Below are 19,523 nucleotides of genomic sequence, written 5' to 3' on the forward strand. Positions count from 1 at the left end.
GGGTATGAATGAATGAATCGATTTATTTCGGACACTGACAAGGGTGAGTTGGAAGGTATGCAATATGTATCTTTCGAAGCAGTCTTAGGGTAGAGTGACTGGTTTGGCCGCACTGGGCGCCACACTGCAGGAATGCCACAACAATGCTATACAATGGCACCTCTGGTTAAGAACTTAATTCGTTCTGGAGGTCCGTTCTTAACCTGAAACTGTTCTTAACCTGAAGCACCACTTTAGCTAATGGGGCCTCCTGCTGCCACCGCTTCGCTGGAACACAATTTCTGTTCTCATCCTGACGCAAAGTTCTTAACCTGAGGTACTATTTCTGGGTTAGCAGAGTCTGTAACCTGAAGCGTTTGTAACCCGAAGCGTTTGTAATCCGAGGTACCACTGTAGAATGGAGCAAGAGGCAGAGGGTGCCGAATTTTAGTGTCACACAAGGTACCGCTGAAATTTGAGATGTGAAGTCCGCCACTGTGTATCTTCACACATCACCAGGGCCAATAGGTAGAAGAGACTGAAAATGGCATCTCAAAAGAGAAAAAGGGGGATTAATCTCTGGGTACAATGCTAACCCTACTTTTAGAGAAACCAAAAGCCATTGAATGAGCACTTTGTCACACATGCACACATATACCGAAGGGCCAAGTGATGAAGAACAGCAGCAAAATTTGTGTTCGAGGAAGAATTGAGGATTATAGAATTACAGAAAATACTAATTACAGGTAGGTAGCCGTGTTGGTCTGAGTCGAAACAAAATTAAAAAATTCCTTCAGTAGCACCTTAAAGACCAACTAAGTTTTTATTTTGGTATGAGCTTTTGTGTGCATGCACACGAAAGCTCATACCAAAATAAAAACTTAGTTGGTCTTTAAGGTGCTACTGAAGGAATTTTTTTTAGAAAATACTAAGAATATCATATAGTAAAAGGCCAGAGGCATTCCTCTTAGGAGTATTAAATGACGATATCCCAAAAGACAAAATTTATTTTTTCTTATACGTGACGTCTGCAGCAAGAAATCTGATGGCTAAGTATTGGAAAGGGAATCAGTTACCCACTAGGGGAGAATGGTTTCAGAATATTTAGAGTTAGCCAAATTGACAGATATAAGACAAAAACCAAAAAGTGAAGTGAAAAAGGAATGGGAGTGCCTAAATGAATACCTTAAAAGTCAAGGTTCAAGGACAGAAATCTGGAATAACCTTGTGAAGTGAAAAGGTAAGAAAGAGGGATTTATATTAGATGTTAGGATTGAGAGGATAAGGGAAAGAGGAAAACAGGAAGATACAATGAGAGGTAAAGGAGGTGCTGTGGGATTGGTGGAAGTCAATGTTTTTTCTTTTCTTTTTAGTGCTTATATTATTAATTTGTACGATTTGGATTTGTTTTTCATATGCTTGTTTTTGTGTTTTGTGTATTGACATTTTCCATTTTTTTGTTTTTTCTTTTATTGTTGCGTGGAAAATACTAATAAAACTTACTATTAATTTTTTTTAAAGGAGGATTATAGTTGATCTGGTTTATGCATGCACGACATTAATTAAGGTGTATCACTTATAACTCTTTTCCCCCAAAGAAATAAAATTGAAATTGTATGCTCTAATTCAGGGGTAGGCAACCTAAGGCCTGGGGGCCGGATGTGGCCCAATCGCCTTCTCAATCCAGCCCACGGAGGGTCCGGGAATCAGCATGTTTTTACATGAGTAGAACGTGTGCTTTTATTTAAAATGCATCTCTGGGTTATTTGTGGAGCATAGGAATTCATTAATTTTTATTTTTATTTTCAAAATATAGTCGGCCCACCACAGGGTCTGAGGGACGGTGGACCGGCCCACAGCTGAAAAATATTGCTGACCCCTGTAATTTTTATAGAAGGGATAAGTGGAGCACATGGTCTATTATGGTAATATACAGCCAGCTTACATTTTTAGGTTTTTGGGTTTTTTTACATTAATGTTTGATTTTTGTTTAGGATACCTAAAAGATGGCAAAGGCTTAAGAACCATGGTCTAACACAGACTTAGGCTTACTTACGATTGCTGAAACCAGTGGGATCAAACGCTATCTCAGTGTAGATTTGCAGCCAAGGTATTTTTTGCAGTCAGAATAATTGGTGCAGTTCTGAGTAAACATTTCATGCAGTATTAAACACTTAGCTAGAGAAGCCAGTCAATAGTACTCATGCAACTAAAACTATGGAGGTGTTTAGTTTATTATGCAAATAGTATGTTTTCCCCACATTCAACTCCATCTTTCTTCACCTGAGCCCAAAGGTGGAAATTATCCAACACAGTCTAAGAGTAATTGGTCAAGGAACATCTGTTACCCTCGGCCTAATCTTAGCCAGAAAGATTGCAATACATTTTTGTTTTTCTTTCTGGAGCCAACAAAATGCAAATATGGAAGCTCAGAAATCAAGATTTGCTTATAATGGACTCAGGCCAAGACAAAAGAAAGACAGAAAATTAGGAGATATTTCCACGGTAACTCCCTGCAGGGGAGAAGATTGATTATTTCTAAATGATTCACCCAACTATTGATCAAAAGCTAAATACAAGTTCTTGAAAAGTTAAACATTTCTGCATTCTCCACTTTTGCATTATGAAAACTAGATGCAAAAACAAAATGCTTCAAGTCAAGAAAGCTTTGCTAAGGCTCTTCACAGCTGTCACACATTCCGAACAGTTGGATTTTCATCCATATGAAATGGATGATTAACAAGGTGGCAGGAAAGTGCTTTCTGAAAGCCTTTGAACTTGCTCAAATTATCACAGGTGTCAAATTATGTATAGCCATCCTAGGTTCAAGCTGGGCACGCTCCTCTCTTGGCTCAGCAGTTGGAAAGTCAAGATGGCGACATTTCTCACTGTGTGTGCAGAGTGTTAAGAAGATGTGGCCTTGGAAGGGAGCCAGCTTATGGGCAAAACAAATCACTGCAAGATTCTTCTGCAACAGTCAGGTTTTTTTGGCTTTGAGTAGTTTCCTCGGCAAAATCTCAATGAGAAGATCAAACTTCATCCTACACTTTCAGCATTCCTGTGGGAAAACACATTCATTTTAATCATTTTTTGCATATGGTAAATGTACACATGCCTGCCTCATTCCTGTTACTTTTAAATATCTACTATGGTTAGCCACCTTGATACTTTGGCAATAAGGCAAGAACTAAATTCAGAAATTATAACTAATAAATGCCTTCAAATAAAGAATTCAAGTATCATGGTTTTTATTTGAGGCTGGATATTTTGAGAAATGAAAAGCAAAAGGGGGAGAGAATTTTAATTCTTTTTTTCAGGGCCAGGATATGATACGGTATTTGTTTAGATCTTTGAGTGAAGTCAAGTTGGAGGCAGAGATTTAAACCAGGCCATACGGTAAGGGTGTAATTTATACTCAAGCTCAAAACAGCAAAGGAGCAATAAGCCTTCTTTGAGCAGTCAGCACCCAGCAGTTAAGAGATCTCTGCATCACTAACACTTTTGGGGGGTTCCAAATACCTTGAAAGGCAAAGAAGATGGAAAATATAGTCATATAAGTATGAATCAGGACAACAGGAGAATAATATTGAAACAACAATTTATTTATATGCCGCCCATCTGACTGGGCTGCTCCCAACAACAAAAAGTAAAAACACAATACAGTGGTACCTCGGGTTACAAACTTAATTCGTTCCAGAGGTCCGTTCTTAACCTGAAACCATTCTTAACCTGATGAGCGCTTTCACTAATGGGGCCTCCCATTGCCGCCGCACCGCTAGCGCACAATTTCCATTTTCATCCTGGGGCAAAGTTTGCAACCCGAGGTACTACTTCCAGGCTAGCGGAGCTTGTAACCCGAAGTGTTTGTAACCCGAAGCATTTGTAACCCAAGGTACCACTGTACATCACACTTTAAAAACTCCCCTAAACAGGGCTGCCTTCAGATGTGTATTAGGTTCAGTAAAGAGAAACTAAATTGATTGAGTCTGAAAGAAAATACATTCATTCACACAGACAGACAGTAGAAGTTCATTGTTGCCATCTTCATGAAACAAAACTAGGGGTAGAGAAAAAACTTTATTCAGTTTGTATTTAAAGGTGAACTTACCTAATTGTCTGAAACAACACACATTCTGAAACACCCTTCAATATTTGGACTTGTGAATTTTGCAGTGCAGTTCTCCAGCCAAGGAATGTGTATCGAAAAGCATACACTAGGGCAAAGTGTGCATAAAAATGCATAGATTGGTGAAAATAACATACAAAAATGCATTATAAGTTGCTTAAACATGTCCACATTTCACTGGGTGCCAGGATTGCTGTCAAGCTCGGAGGGTCCTCCCCTGCCTTTGGTAACTTCACAGATAAGAATTAACAAGCAGTTGATAGATTTATAGTTCTTTTATTACAGCTTCATTTTGCGATCACAAATACACAGGTCTGGCAAAAAGCTTCTCTTTGTGAGTGAGTAAGTATGGAGTAAGGAAACAGTGAGAGATTTTACTTTCTTGGGCTCCATGATCACTGCAGATGGTGACAGCAGTCACAAAATTAAAGGACGCCTGCTTCTTGGGAGAAAAGCGATGACTAACCTAGACAGCATCTTAAAAAGCAGAGACATCACCTTGCCAACAAAGGTCTGTATAGTAAAAGCTATGGTTTTCCCATTAGTGATGTATGGAAGTGAGAGCTGGACCATAAAGGAGGCTGATCACCGAAGAATTGATGCTTTTGAATTATGGTGCTGGAGGAGACTCTTGAGAGTCCCATGGACTGCAAGAAGATCAAACCTATCCATTCTGAAGGAAATCAGCCCTGAGTGCTCACCGGAAGGACAGATCCTGAAGCTGAGGCTCAATACTTTGGCCACCTCATGAGAAGAGAAGACTCGCTGGAAAAGACCCTGATGTTGGGAAAGATTGAGGGCACTAGGAGAAGGGGACAACAGAGGACGAGATGGTTGGACAGTGTTCTCGAAGCTACCAACATGAGTTTGACCAAACTGCGGGAGGCAGTGGAAGACAGGAGCGCCTGGCGTGCTCTGGTCCATGGAGTCACGAAGAGTCAGACACGACTAAACAACAACAAATATGCAAGTGGCTGATTTAGGTGCTTTCCTGATAGGTGGCGGGTCTGGGGTACACACACACCAGTTGGTGGCCCTGTCTCTTTTTAAACTCTTGTACAGGGTGAGTCCTTTAAAAGAGGCCCTGTGAATACAGAGTACACATGTTCCACAGGGCCTCTTTTAAAAGACTCACCCTGTAGATGTGGCTGTTGCTTCATGTTATGCCAAGCCCCCACAACAGCCATTTTGTGTTCTGCCACACCCCTACAGCAACCATTCTGTGATTGGCATGCTTGGCCCTTTCTCCAAAGGTTGGTGACCGCTGCCATACAACATCTGAACAATTAGACAGCTCTATTGTTGTTGTTGTTTTTTCCACTTGGCATGTTTTAGTTTAGTTGCTGTTATGTATTTTGTATTTTCCACTTTTATATTACATTTTTATTGCCTTTGGTCCTGAGTTTTCTCTTGCTAGCAGAAGTATTCCCTGAGTGGAATTTTTCTCGCACTGCTCCTGCCAGTGGCTGAGGAGGAGGAGGAAATGCTCACCAATTACCTTCTCTGCCCCTGCAGCCCCCCCCCCAATCCTCCAAAATATCCTCCAAAGTGTTGGAAGACCACCCAGAGCAACAGGGGTGCTGCAGTGGAAAGCAATAATCAGCAGAACTTCAGTGTGAATTTTTGCTTTTCTGTTCCTCAGTATATTGAACCAAACATTTAAAGCCATTTGGAGCCAAAAGATTAATTGGATTTTATTTCATTTTATTGGTCTCCAAAATTAAAGAAATTCAAAGCACTGTGAAACAGAGAAAACAAAACGAAACAAATGGATATGAGCTAATCAGCAAGAGGTAGTTTAAAAAGAAAACACCCAAAAGGCACCTTTGGCATTGGACAGCCTGTAAAAAGCCATAAAGAATTATCTTGAGAGAAAGCATTTCCTTCAATTGAGCTGATTTGTTCCAGACTTTAATTCTAAACCACAGATTGATGCCTGGGACTCCTTTTTCTTCCCTCTGCTTCATCAAAGCGATATTTCACGGCTATTGTCAGAGCATCCAATCAATAGTCATTAGTATTAATCACCTGACCAGGTTTTTTTTTGTGTGGATATGTTTGTTCTCAGTGCTCTTTCACCCAGGATTAAGCCCTGTTTTAAGCCCTGGGTGGTATTCAGCTAATTTTTACTCAGAGCAGACCCAGTGGAATTAATGGGCCGAACTTAGGGATTTTCATTCTTTTCAGTGGGACTACACTGAGTAAAATTTGGTTGAATACCACCAGCACCTTTCTCTCTCTCATTTTGAATCAAGCATCCACCTCTCTCAGGTCCAGCCTAAAGATATGACAGGATCACACACACACACACACACACACACACACACACACACACACACACATGTATACATGCACACATGTTAAAAGCAAGCAGGGGAAGCAGAACTGGGCCAAGTTAGATCAGGACCAGGTCATTAATACTTTGTCCCACTGCATTGCAATCCCTAACCTTATTGGTGAGCCCTCTATCAGCTACCACTGCTCTGAGTTTGGATTGGGACTGTAACGGATTAGCCCCAGGATGGAAGATTTATTACACCATGGATTAGAAAGAGTTAATCCACCTCCACCTTAACTGACAGCGCATCTTTAGGAGGTGGGAGGTGCCCGGTTTAAAAAGGAGGGAATAACCATTTTGGCAGTTGGAAGAGGGAAGAAGAAGGTTGTGGGGCCAGGATAGTGGTGGTTTGGTTAAGCTTAGGATAACTTGAAGTTAAAGTCTGACAGAGTTAATGTATAACTGTAACTAAGCTTGTAAACTTATGCATCGTTAAGAAAAGAAAAACCTATGTTCTCAAGAAAATAAAATTCATATTCTTTTTGTGCCAAAGAGTATCGTCTTGGTTATTCCAGCAGCGTATTAAAACTCACAGAGGTGGAGACTCAGAAAAGGGCAAAACTTACCTGAGGAAAAGGGGATAGTTTGTGTCCTAGAGTCACACAGGAAGGGCAGTATGGTGAAAACCTAGAGTGCCACAAGTTTGCCAGGGTGATATGGCAGACTGATACAGTGGGGATCTGAGTTGAGGGAGTCCCTGTTCTGTAGGCAAGAGGTTGTTCATTCAAATAGCCCTGAGTGTTTGTGAGATCAGTCCACGAAATCTCTTTACCGAGAAGCCCAGAATTGAGGGGTTTATTTTAAGGCATAAGGAATTGAGTGGGGATTGCTTTACCCCTGTACCCTTTCGTCTCAATCTATTGGCAACATCAGCGAGGGGATTCGTCACAGGGACCACAATGAAGGCTGTAGTTTCTCTCCTGTACCATGTATTTGTTGTTTGGGGTATTTTTTGTTTTTAAATGCCCACCAGATCTATAGACACAAGTAGCATCATGTCTAAGATTGTCCCCAAGGTCATAGTTTCACAACTTATGTCACATTTAACCCCCTCCCACTTTTGTCCCACTTTGCTCCATTTGAGCAAACACTAAACTCATTTGATGCCTTATTTCACACACCTTGCATGTATAACACTCTCTGACCAGCAACTGGGATGAGGGAATCAGCCTACTAACAGCAGAGCTACAAATACGAATGAATAAAAAATACTGTATAGAAGTCCACCTTGAAACTGAAGATTTATTAAATAGTGGTTCTCCATATCATAAATTAGTTTAGTGGGCAAGGAATGCAATCAAAACACAGATCTAGGCACACTCCAGCTTACTTTTCAGATATCTGGATTTATGGTGAATATCATTGTTTTAGAATGTGATCATTTCCAATGGTAGAACTTTTGCACTGAGCCTAGTGAGATGCCAGCATAAATGAAAATTTAATAGCTTTCCACCTGAAGCAGCTGTGCAACTCAGGAGCTACAGCCCGCAGTAAATATAACAGCTGGTTCAGTCAGCATTGATTTGCAAAATGGCTTCCATCATGTCAAGTAATGCTGTGAGGGTCCATATAGAAAACACGCTAACAACTTATGTAGAATGAAGAGTAGGGTCCATGGAGATTTGAAGAAATGTGTGCTTTAAGTCATAAATAATCAGAAATATTACTCATCTCCTTTTGTATATCTCCCCCACTACCTAGAAGTGCATTGAAATAAAGTATTTACTTTGCAATTATTCTTAAGCAGCTAGCTTAAGACAATTGAACATGATATGGCTCGCTGAATTATTTCCCTAAAGAGAAATGAGAAGCCTATCATATATCTGGGGTTCATTTCGATTTTCTTCAAATTATGTTATGATATATAATGGTGTGCCTGCAACACCAATTTACAGCAATGCATGGAATCTTAAAAATATGAAATAAAAAGGAGAGAACAAACATAGTTATGGGGTACGGGAATTAAAGATGGAATGAATGAGATACCTTATCAGATGCACCAATAATTTAAAGAAATTCAAGCATTTCAGTCTCATAGAACTATAAATGATTATTCAGATCATTAAAATACTCTTTCACATTCACTTTAGATTTCATGCCAATGGTTTCTGTTGTGCTTTTTTGCTCAGTGTATTGTAATAGATCATTCTATTTTGTTTTTGTTTAATTATTTTCATTGATTTTTCCAAATTATTACAAATCAAACCGAATTACTTTAATTTAATACAATTTCTTAAAATCAGGTTTCCTGCTCCTGTTGCAATCATATGTCCAAGATATTTCCCCATAGCTGTTTCCTGTCTTATTTAATCTCCAATTGAAATCCTTCCCTTGACATTAAGCCATTCTTCCAGCTGTCTGCTTTTTCACCTTACAGACAACTATCTCGGTCTCATCTTATATGTATATAATCCATTTCACATGTGTATTCTACATTTCTTTTCCAGACCTGGTGTGTTGAAAGAGTTCAGTTCTTTGCAGTGTTCATCTGGGTGGTTACGAGGTCACATTCCATTTCATTCTGCTGTTATCAAACGAACATGTGAGCCACAGCCGTAAATAACTCGCAGAGTGAACTTTCCAGACTTCTGCCATTAAATTCACCTCTCCAATTCCTTCTCGGCACACAACACACAGAAAAATATTTTCTCAGATTCAGCCTCTCTTCAACAACTGTCCAGCTGAGGGTCATTTCTTTCTCTCACTGTAATCCTCCAACAACACCCCTGTCCAGAGGTGGTCATAAATAAAATCCATTCACCCTTGGTTGAGGGGGCAGCATAACAAAACCTTATTAAATTAATTGTAGATCAAACCCCCCCTTTTTTTTCAAAGTATCAAGCAGAGTAACAACTACACATGTCTCTTCCTTATGTAGGGGATGACAGGAGAAAATGACCATTATAAAACCGTAACAAAGCGCAAAGCACCTTGTCCTCCCCCCTTTCTTTTCATGGCTATTGTAGGGATTCACAAACTTCAGAAAACCATTCAAATACCTTCAGAAAACTAGTCCTCGTTCTTTTGGCAGCTGATTGATTGCAGCCCATTTGCATATGATGCTTTGTGAGCACCTCTTGATTCATGCCGATTATCCAAATTGAGGAGGAACCTTCCACAAATCCTGCCAGTAACGGAGGCTCATCCATGGCGGGGGCACACTCCCAGATAGCTCCCATTCTGCCTTCGAAACGGAATTACACGACTGTGTTGATCCAAGGGTAACTCGAGAGGCAAGGTCCATGGCCGGTCCAAAGTCTAGAGAATCCACAAGAGATCAGTCCAATGAAGCTGAGGCAGGGTGCAGGGCAGGAGACTAGGCAAGTTCAGGAGCAGGGATACAGGTAGGAATCCAGGGCAGGTCAGGAGCAGGAGCACAGGCAGGAATCCAGGTTCTGGAGCACAGGCAGGATCTGGCAATCAGCAATGTTGCTCCCGCAACCTGGGGCAGGGTCTGACCGCCTTTATCTCTGCTGAGGTAATGGCTGGTCCCAATCCCCGATGACTCACCACCCTGCCTTGCCTGAAGGCGAGCACTCCTCCTGCGAGTACTCAGGGCCGTCTTAAGCATGTATGGTGCCCTGGCGCCGTGGTGCAAAAATCCCTCCGGTGCCCCCCCCCGCCCCGTTTCCCAGCGCGGCTGTCTGACGGGCGCAGCATGCAGTGCAGCTGCCGCAGGCACAGCAGCATGGCTCCCCCCTGGTGGCCCAGCGCCCTGGCGCCCTGCACTACCCTGCCTTGCCATAGGGCCAGCCCTGAAAGTACTCAGGTCTCTCCTTCTCTCAGATCTGACTCTCTGCAGCTTGGGAGACACCGGTGGGTTACTAGATCCAGGAGCCCCCTCAGCCTCTCTTGACTCAGCTGGTAGTGGGTCAGCTGTCGGTGATGACCTAGCTGACGGCAACGAGATATTCCCCGCATCTAGAGCCAGGATAGGTTCAGGCCCCTGACTCGGCCCAGCTGGTGCTTGTTGCAGGGGAATCTGTGCAGACTGAGGTTCCTCAGAATCAGGCCCCAAACTTGGTTCAGCTGATGCCCAAGGCAGAGAATCCGGTGCCAACTGGGATTCCTCTGGTTCTGAGTCTGAGTCCCAGGACATCACAACGACACTGTGGAGTGCAGTTAACCCCCCAGACCCCACCGGAAAGCATCAGAAGAATTTATGCCTCATTCCCTTCCTTTCCCCTGCCTCATTCCCTTCCCTTCCCGTAGCCGGAGGGCTACGAAGAATACCCGCCATTGACTCATAGACGTGGCCAGAAACTAGATCCCATTCTAACATTAATGAAAAGGATAAAACTAATCCAGTTAGATGTGACTCAATGTACCAACCCATAGCCTATTCATTTGTTTGTTAGATTTGTATCTTTCCTTTCCACCAAATGGTGCTGAATATGGCTAACATTACTAATACAAATGCAAATGCTTTCCCTAAAACAGATTATCCTAGTTTAAAGTATCCCTAAATTCCACTCTTACCTTTTCTTGAAATCATTCTAGAGAGAAGATTCTGCAACTTCCCCAGGCAGTTTATTCTATTCATGAGCACACATTACAATGGGGTGTCCCCAACTCCCACTGGCTAACAATTAACTCTTTCTGGCCATTTGCTTCTTGGTTTGAACTCAACAGGCAGGATGCAACAGGGAGCTTCCCCTTTCTCATTTTTTTTTTCAGTCTTGAATTGTCACAGCTGCAGGAACCTATCTACAGTTTGAATGCAAGACTTGCCCAGGAGAAAGCTCAGCATGGTTGGTTTGAAGGGCATCTGAAATAACCATCGAACTCTCTCTTTTCTTATGAGAGCTGTGTTGTTTGCTCTAATTGACCATGAGAAAGCCACACTGCTTTCTTGTCTCCGCAAAATAATTAACTGCAAACTTATAGGTAGTCATTACAGACAGACATGACTCCTAATTAGCCAGCCATGTACGTTGCTAAGCATTATTGGCAGCTTTGGGTGGAGCAGTGATCATTGTTTCCACCTCATTAGAAAATCATTTATTCCTTGTTATTATGGTTGCTTGTCCCCACTCCAGCTTTCCTACAGATTTTAGCTTGCTTGAATCATCTAGAACCATAAATTTGTCATGCCATGGAATAACTCGGCCATTGCCAACATAGTGACCTCCAGCTTTTTTGGCTACACTTTCCATCAGACCCAGAGAGCATGGCCAAAGGTCAGTGATGATGGTAGCTGAAATACAAAACATCTGGTGGACACCGGGCTAGTGAGGGCTGGAGTAATTTGTTCATACTTGTGGACATTTGGAATAATGCACCAATAATTTAAAGAATTCCCTTGAGTTAATATGCCACAAATTAATATGGCAAAGCCTGTTCTAGAACTTGGAATCCCCTGCAAGCCTTCGGTGTGTAGTTGCAAAATTCAAATGGTAATTTGGTTTAAAAAATTTGTAGTACAGTAGTACCTCGGTTTACAAACACAATTGGTTCCGGAAGTCTCTACTTAACCTGAAGCGAACTTTCCCATTGAAAGTAATGGAAAGTGGATTAATCCGTTCCAGATGGTCCGTGGAGTACTTAAACTGAAGCGTACTTAACCTGAAGTGAACTTTCCCATTGAAAGTAATGGAAAGTGGATTAATCTGTTCCAGACGGGTCCGCGGAGTACTCAACCTGAAGTGTACTTAACCCGAGGTATGAGTGTAATTGGTTACGGAAGTCCGTACTTAACCTGAAGCGTACTTAACCTGAAGCGAACTTTCCCATTGAAAGTAATGGAAAGTGGATTAATCGGTTCCGGACAGGTCCGCGGAGTACTTAAACTGAAAATACTCAAACCGAGGCATACTTAAACCAAGGTATGACTGTATTTTATACCATGCCAAGCTTTTGTGATTTCCCCTCCATAGGGAAAGGACCCACAAATTCCAACTCTTTGAGAATGTTACAGCAAGTGAAAGAGAAGGATTAAACAAGACTGCAAATCAAGTTTAAAGAGTTTAAGACCGGTATGCATTGGATCTTGAAATAAACTGTACAGGGGAAAGTACAATACAAATATGAAAATATAAAAAGGTAATGTCCTGGGAGATCTTTCACCTTAAAAAAATGTCATGGGAAATGAACCTTCATTATTATGCATCCCCCATCAGATAAGGCCAGCAGAGTTCAAGGCTAGTCTCATTTTCATTGCTGCAACAGAAAGAAATTCCCTCCGGCATATAAGAACGGTGTAAGATGAGCATCATTCTTCACTTCTAATCATTTGCTCCCATTACACCCCACATTCATCTGTCAAAAAGAGAATAGAATTCTAACTGGAAAGGAAGGAAGGAAGGAAGGAAGGAAGGAAGGAAGGAAGGAAGGAAGGAAGGAACATATACACAGAACCCATTTTGAAGGAACTGAAAATCAGGATCTTCACTTGCCTATGTTCTGTTTTCAAGTGAAAGAGGACACAATGAGAGCACAATTCAAAGTGTTGGTGTTGACCTTTAAAGCCCTAAACGGCCTCGGCCCAGTATACCTGAAAGAGCGTCCACCCTCATCGTTCAGCCCAGACACTGAGGTCCATCACCGAGGGCCTTCTGATGGTTCCCTCACAGCGAGAAGTGAAGTTACAGGGAACCAGGAAGAGGGCCTTCTCAGTAGTGGCGCCCGCCCTGTGGAACACCCTCCCATCAGATGTCAAGGAAATAAACAACTACCCGACTTTTAGAAAACATCTGAAGGCAGCCCTGTTTAGGGAAGTTTTTTTATGTTTGATGCTTTATTGTGTTTTGAATATTCTGTTGGGAGAGCCGCCCAGAGTGGCTGGGGAAACCCAGCCAGATGGCCACGGAATAAATTATTATTATTATTTTTTATTATTATTATTATTATTATTATTATCATCATAATCTATTACTAAATAGTTAGAAACCTTTCTTTAACAGTATAGGGCATGTGCACCTCCTTGCCCCTATGATTGAGGGGGTCTGGGACTGCATGACATTGGTATGCCATGTGTGCACGCCCCCAGCATGCGTGTGATATGTCAGCGTGCCCTGAAGCATGCTGGCGCCACATGTGCACACTACGGGGCATGAACGTGCAGCCGTCAAATAAATCTGGGGGGGCTTGGCCCCCTGATTTGGGTTTGGGGGGGTTGGCCCCCATGGCCCCACATACTTTGTGCCCATGGTATAGGGCCTTAAAAAAACAGACACTTCAGAGCTATGAATATCTGCTAGTATTTGTACTAATGTATTATTATTATTATTATTATTATTATTATTATTATTATCGTCACTATTGTTATCATTTCAATGCATGCACATCAGTTTTCTTTGTCTGGGTTTAGAACATCTGGCCACAATGCCACCCTTCAAATTAAGGGCCAAAAACACAGGTAAAAAGAAAGTCTTTGCTTTGTGCCAATTGTACAATTAAGCCTCGCAGGAATTTTATGATGAGAAGAGTACCAGAGCTCTTTAGTAAAGGAATGCATAGGGGGCCTATTTAACCTCTGCGAAACTGAGGCTCTGAAGGAATCTTGGTAAGCATCTTTCAGCAGCTATAACTTAGATCAGGCATCCCCAAACTGCGGCCCTCCAGATGTTTTGGCCTACAACTCCCATGATCCCTAGCTAGCAGGACCAGTGGTCAGGGATGATGGGAATTGTAGTCTAAAACATCTGGAGGGCTGAAGTTTGGGGATGCCTGACTTAGAACAATAACCAATACCTTGTTCCTGCTTTGTCAATATGCACGTCTTTACTTGTGCCATTTCAAGCATTCTTTAAACCAAAACTTACATAATTTTAAAGACTTTAAATGTTCTTCACCTGCTTCAATAAACACACACAAACACCTCTGATAACATCAAATAAAATGTGTGTGTAAATGCCCTGGGTGAGCCCAGGGCATTTTGGTGATGGAAGCAGGGAATAAATGCCCCATAACCAGGCAAAACATCTTTCTAAACCATTCAGGCCCCAGAATTCCTCCATCGTTATTGTGCCTGAAGCCAACTGCTTCACTTTGCTTCATGGCACAACTAGTGCTGTGTCCAACGTAGCCTGTTCAAACTGTAAATTTGATACTGCAAACTCAAAAGTAAATTCATACATATTTCTGTATTTTACTTCCAAAAGAGAACGGAAAACGTGCTCCCGTTTGTTTCCTGTTAGGCTTTGTGGTTGGCTTAGGTTTTCCGAGTATGAGCAAGAGAAAAACAGATTAGCTACTAATGCCAACGTTGCTGCCACAGATCTGCATAATGGATCAGACGGTTTATGCCGTCCCTGTTTGTTCAGCTCCTCAAAACAACTAGAAGGGATGACGCCCAGCATTTGAGTCCGTGTCAATGTCATGCAAAGGGCAGGCACCCCCAAACTCGGCCCTCCAGATGTTTTGGGACTATAACTCCCATCATCCCTAACTAACAGGACCAGTGGTCAGGGATGATGGGAATTGTAGTCCCAAAACAACTGGAGGGCCGAGTTTGGGGGATGCCTGATCTAGGGCTTTATATATCAAAACCTAAACTTCGGATTTATAGCCTATATTGGCAGCTAGTGTAGATCTTTCAATACTGGTGTTCTATGCTGACGAAGAGCTGAGCCGTCACCAAAGGCAGCCCAGGTACTTGAGATTAACATGGGAAAGAGGAAGGTGATACACGGCTATTTTTAGGGGCCATCATGTACCTGTGATAACGTCTAGTTCTAAGGCATGATGCCTTGAAATGCTTGGGATAGTTAGAAATGCTGAAGAATGAAAACCAGCTAATTGGAAAGCCGAGGGGAGTAAGAGAGCAGCTGGGCTGGAACTCTAACCTCGCACAGTGTCTCTAAATCTATGGCTACGAGGAAAGGCTGAGTGAGAATAGATCCCAGGAGGCAGGAAAGCTAAAGGGTGGAGACACTCGAGACAGTAAATTAATTGCATGCAAATTTACTTGTAGCAGGGAATTCCAGTCTGCCTTTTATGTGGTTAGCTTGATTGGGGCAATATTTCATGCAAGGAACACTGCAGGAAAGTGAACACCTCTTTAATGAATCTGTTGTTATACAATAAAGAACTGGAGTCCACTATGCTTTTGCAGAAATAGCCTAAAAAATATAATAGCATGAGAGCAGGTAGGGGGTGAAACTCCTAAGGACTATGACAAGTCTCTCCAAGCACCAGACTTTTGTACAATTTCATAGAAATGTAATCTTCTCTTTCTTTTTCTGTCAGAGTCATTCAGTAGATTCAGGAATACCAAGTTACCTGCAAAATAATTCTCACTGAACTCAGTGGGGCTTACTTCTGAGTAACTATGTGCTGTAAGAGTTATGGGATTTGAGAATTCTTGAGACTTCTAGAAAGCCATTTTCAATCTAGCCATTCCCAGTCTACTTTTCATATTCAAAGAATAGCTATCCTGCTTTTCAGGTAAATCCTTCACCCACAAGTGGCTAACATAACATTTTAAATATTAAAGCAAGATACAATAATGTGTCATGTAAAAGCATCATGAAATAAAAGCAGAACAGAAGCTTACAGCCAGGTTTCATACACACATACACTATACTGCAGGCATCCCCAAACTTCGGACCTCCAGATGTTTTGGACTACAATTCCCATCATCCCTGACCACTGGTCCTGTTAGCTATGGATCATGGGAGTTGTAGGCCAAAACATCTGGAGGGCCGCAGTTTGGGGATGCCTGCTATACTGTATATAATGAATGCATCTAAAAGGGTTAGGTAAATAGAGAGTTTTTCATCTGGTGATGGAAAAACATCCAAGTTGGCACCAGAGAAGCCTTTTCTGGTGACAACACAGAAGAGTTGAGGCATCACAGCCAAGAAGGCTCTGTCACATGTCACCACCAGCCTCATGTCTGAAGGTAGGGTGACCAACAGAACTGCTTCCGAGACAGAACTTAGTAGCCACAGGGTTCGGTGGGAGCTGGCAATCTGGTCTCAAGTCATTGAAGGCTTCATATCAGGGTAGATTATGACCTATAAACCCTTATACAGCTCGGATCTGAAGAACCATATTTCCCTGTGTGGGTTTTGAGATCTTCAGGGAAGACCTTTCTGCCAGACCGATCATCATCACAGAGAGACTTTGGTAATATGGTACCCTGAGCGAAGACAAAATTTGGTGCCATCCTCCTCCCCAGTCCCCATATTTTCAAAACAAAGCCTTTTGGTACAGTCACTTTTTACAGATCTTCTCAGTAGTAAGTAAGTAGTAAGTAAAACCTTTATTGGCATCAAACAAACTCGCAGACAAAATAATAACAGATTAAAACTGTCACTGTGGCAAACGCTGTGTTAAGAGAGAGAAGGGAATAATCCGCTATCCGCTTTCACGACAATGGGGCTTCTAATAATTCAGATGACTGCAGAGTACAACAACGAGAAAATAGTAAATTAAGATATTGAGCCACCATCTTGGTGAGGACCTGGTCCTTCCCCAGCAAAAGGAATTGTAAGATTTCCCGCTCTGGTCTCCTTCTGGGGATGCCGAGCCGGTCCAGGAATTGTTGACGAAGGTCGACATAAAGATTACAATGAAAAACCATACGTAGAAGACTTTCCACCTGAGGGTCATGACACGGACAGATCCTCTCGTCCTTCGTCCTGCCCGAGAATCTTCCCCACAGGAGGTTCGATGGATTCGCGTTGAACCTGGCCAACGAAAATGCCCTTCTTTCTTGTGGGTTCAGTAGGAAGTCAAGATAATTAGGTTTTGTTTCATGAGCCCACGGGAGGTGGAAAAGAAGGGGGCAACATGTTGTGCCTGCTGCCGCTATAAGATCCTGTTCTCAGTAGGTACATGTATAAATATAGATTATTTATTATTATTATTATTATTATTATTATTATTATTATTATTATTATTCCCACACCACCACCCTAAACCTGGCACTGCATGGGCACATTTGGTGAGGACATAGCAGAGGGGCTTCTTAACAGCTACCCCGAATTGTAGCACTCCTTTCCTCAGGAGGCTAAGCCGACCCCCACTCTGCTCAACTTTCCCTGCAGGCAAAAATTTCTTTATTTAGACAGGCCTTTGACCACTAAACTGTCTGTTGCAGCAAGGTCTTTTAATGGTGTTGTTGCATATTGTTACAATGGTTGTGTGCCACCCCTACTCACTGCCAAGTGGTGGCAAGATTCCAGGGCATTCCAGGAGCTCACCCCAGGGTCTGTGTCCCATTGAGAATCACGTTGTGGCGGAGGCTGCTGTAGCTTTAAGAAATATTATCTATTCACATATTTACACCTGAATCCAAACGGAGCGGGTTTGCCAGCTTGGGAACTAACTGCCAAGCATCGCAATTGTTCTAAAATAGTTTATGCAGTTTCTGAATGGAAACCCAAAAGTAATCTAGCCGCTGCATTTTGGACCAGTTGGAAGTTTACAAAGTCTTCTTCAGATGCTGCAATAATTCTGGAAGTTATCAGAGCAGGGAATGCAGTGGCTAAGTTAGCTCTGTCCAAAAGTTGCCATAGCTGGTAAACCAGCTGTAACTGGAAATAGGCACGCCTAGCCATTTGAGTCTCCAGCAACAAGGTTGAATCCAGAACATCCCCCAAGCTATGGACCTGTTCCTTCCAAGGGAGCCCAGTGCCATCCAGAACAGGCTGCCTCCCCACCTTAGAACACATAAAACCTCCATCTGTTCAGAATTCAGCTTCAATTAATTATAGAACTCACTAGAAAAGAAAGATGGAGGGGAGAGGAGAGACCCAAACAGTTTATCTTTCGCTGCCAGGTCATTTCATGGAACAAATGATAAATAAAAACTTGAAACAACATTATTATCCCAACCATCTTCCTTGCCTGCCCGGAATTAACAGCACCAATATCCCAATTGAAAGGAAGTGGAAAGTGCATTTATTTGTTCAGGTGTTTAGCAAATCTCTGTAAGAAATTACAAAAATTAAGATAGAAACAAAGCTATCCTAATCTTATAATTACTAGATGTGGTCTCTGAAAGATATCGCCTAATGTGTAGTAAGCCTCATACCAAGTCATTAATGTGACATTGTTTCTGCTAATTGCTTACAGTGATATGATCAAATCACTGGTTCTGATTCGAACAGATAATGGAATTAGCACCTGGATCAGTAAAACCACCAGAATAGATATAATTGCTGTAATTGCTTAATGCATAATAGTCAGACATGTTATCATCCAAAATTATATCTAAAGGACATCTCCAGAGGACATCTATAAGCAAGTCATTATAACACTGTGAATCAGAGTTTCTGGTGAGATTTTTAAAATTATTATTATTTCCCTATCTCTGTTTCAACCCCCCACCCCCACCCCTGAATGATGAAATTTAACCTGTTTTTCAGAATGGAAGGTACCACTTTATACAAACGTTGCAGCTGTTATCTTGGTACGATGTTTGAGAAAACGATGGAATCAGCACAAAGCCTTACAATGGAACTAGAACACAACAACATGTGCAAAATGTTTAAACCCTTCAAATATTAAAGCCCTACCTCAAAGACAAGCCCTCCATTACCTTATTGTGGCCGTTGCTGGCAAGGTTTGGGTAGATAAGTGTGATGAAATTTGAAGAAATCTAGGCTTTAATCAGGGAGAGGAGAATCTGGGTGCCTAAAGCTCACAGGATGAGCTGAGGGTAAGTCACTACAGCTCAATCCAACAAATCTTTTGATATATATACATATATCATCCTGATTTCTGGGTTTGAAGGTTACATTACAGCCAATAGATTAAGCTCACCTAGCAACACTCCCCACTTCACAAACAAATAAATAAATACCCGGATGGAAAAGGAATTCCTTGTGATTGGAAAGGATTTTTTTTGTATTTTTAAAAAAATTGTCTTGCCAGGACCAGACCCCTTAAGGTTTTAATGAACCTTCCCTGCCCACTGCCCAGCTGTGGGCCATTAAGAAATGTGTAATCTCCTCGAAGCAGGTAGTGTTTCTACAACCTGGATACAAACAACAGCTCAGATAGCGTGAAATAGTGTGGTCCGAAGAGAAGAGGAATATAGGAAGCTGCCTTATAATGAGACAGGCCATTGGTCAATCTGACTCAGTACTGTCGACACTAAATGTCAAAAGTGGGGTAGGATAGTTGGAG

General features: G+C 41.9%; 1 long non-coding RNA gene across 1 annotated transcript; it reads right to left on the reverse strand.

Moving 5' to 3' along the window:
* Positions 1-2,195: 2,195 nt before the first annotated feature.
* LOC132592798 (uncharacterized) lies at positions 2,196-4,658 on the reverse strand. The gene is made up of 2 exons (XR_009558318.2): positions 4,088-4,658; positions 2,196-3,037 (listed from the first exon to the last, which is right to left on the reverse strand). It is a non-coding gene; the product is annotated as an uncharacterized LOC132592798 (long non-coding RNA).
* Positions 4,659-19,523: the final 14,865 nt, after the last annotated feature.

The sequence above is a fragment of the Zootoca vivipara genome, chromosome 10, assembly GCF_965207765.1.
Source record: "Zootoca vivipara chromosome 10, rZooViv2.hap1.1, whole genome shotgun sequence".
NCBI classification, from domain to species: domain Eukaryota; kingdom Metazoa; phylum Chordata; class Lepidosauria; order Squamata; family Lacertidae; genus Zootoca; species Zootoca vivipara.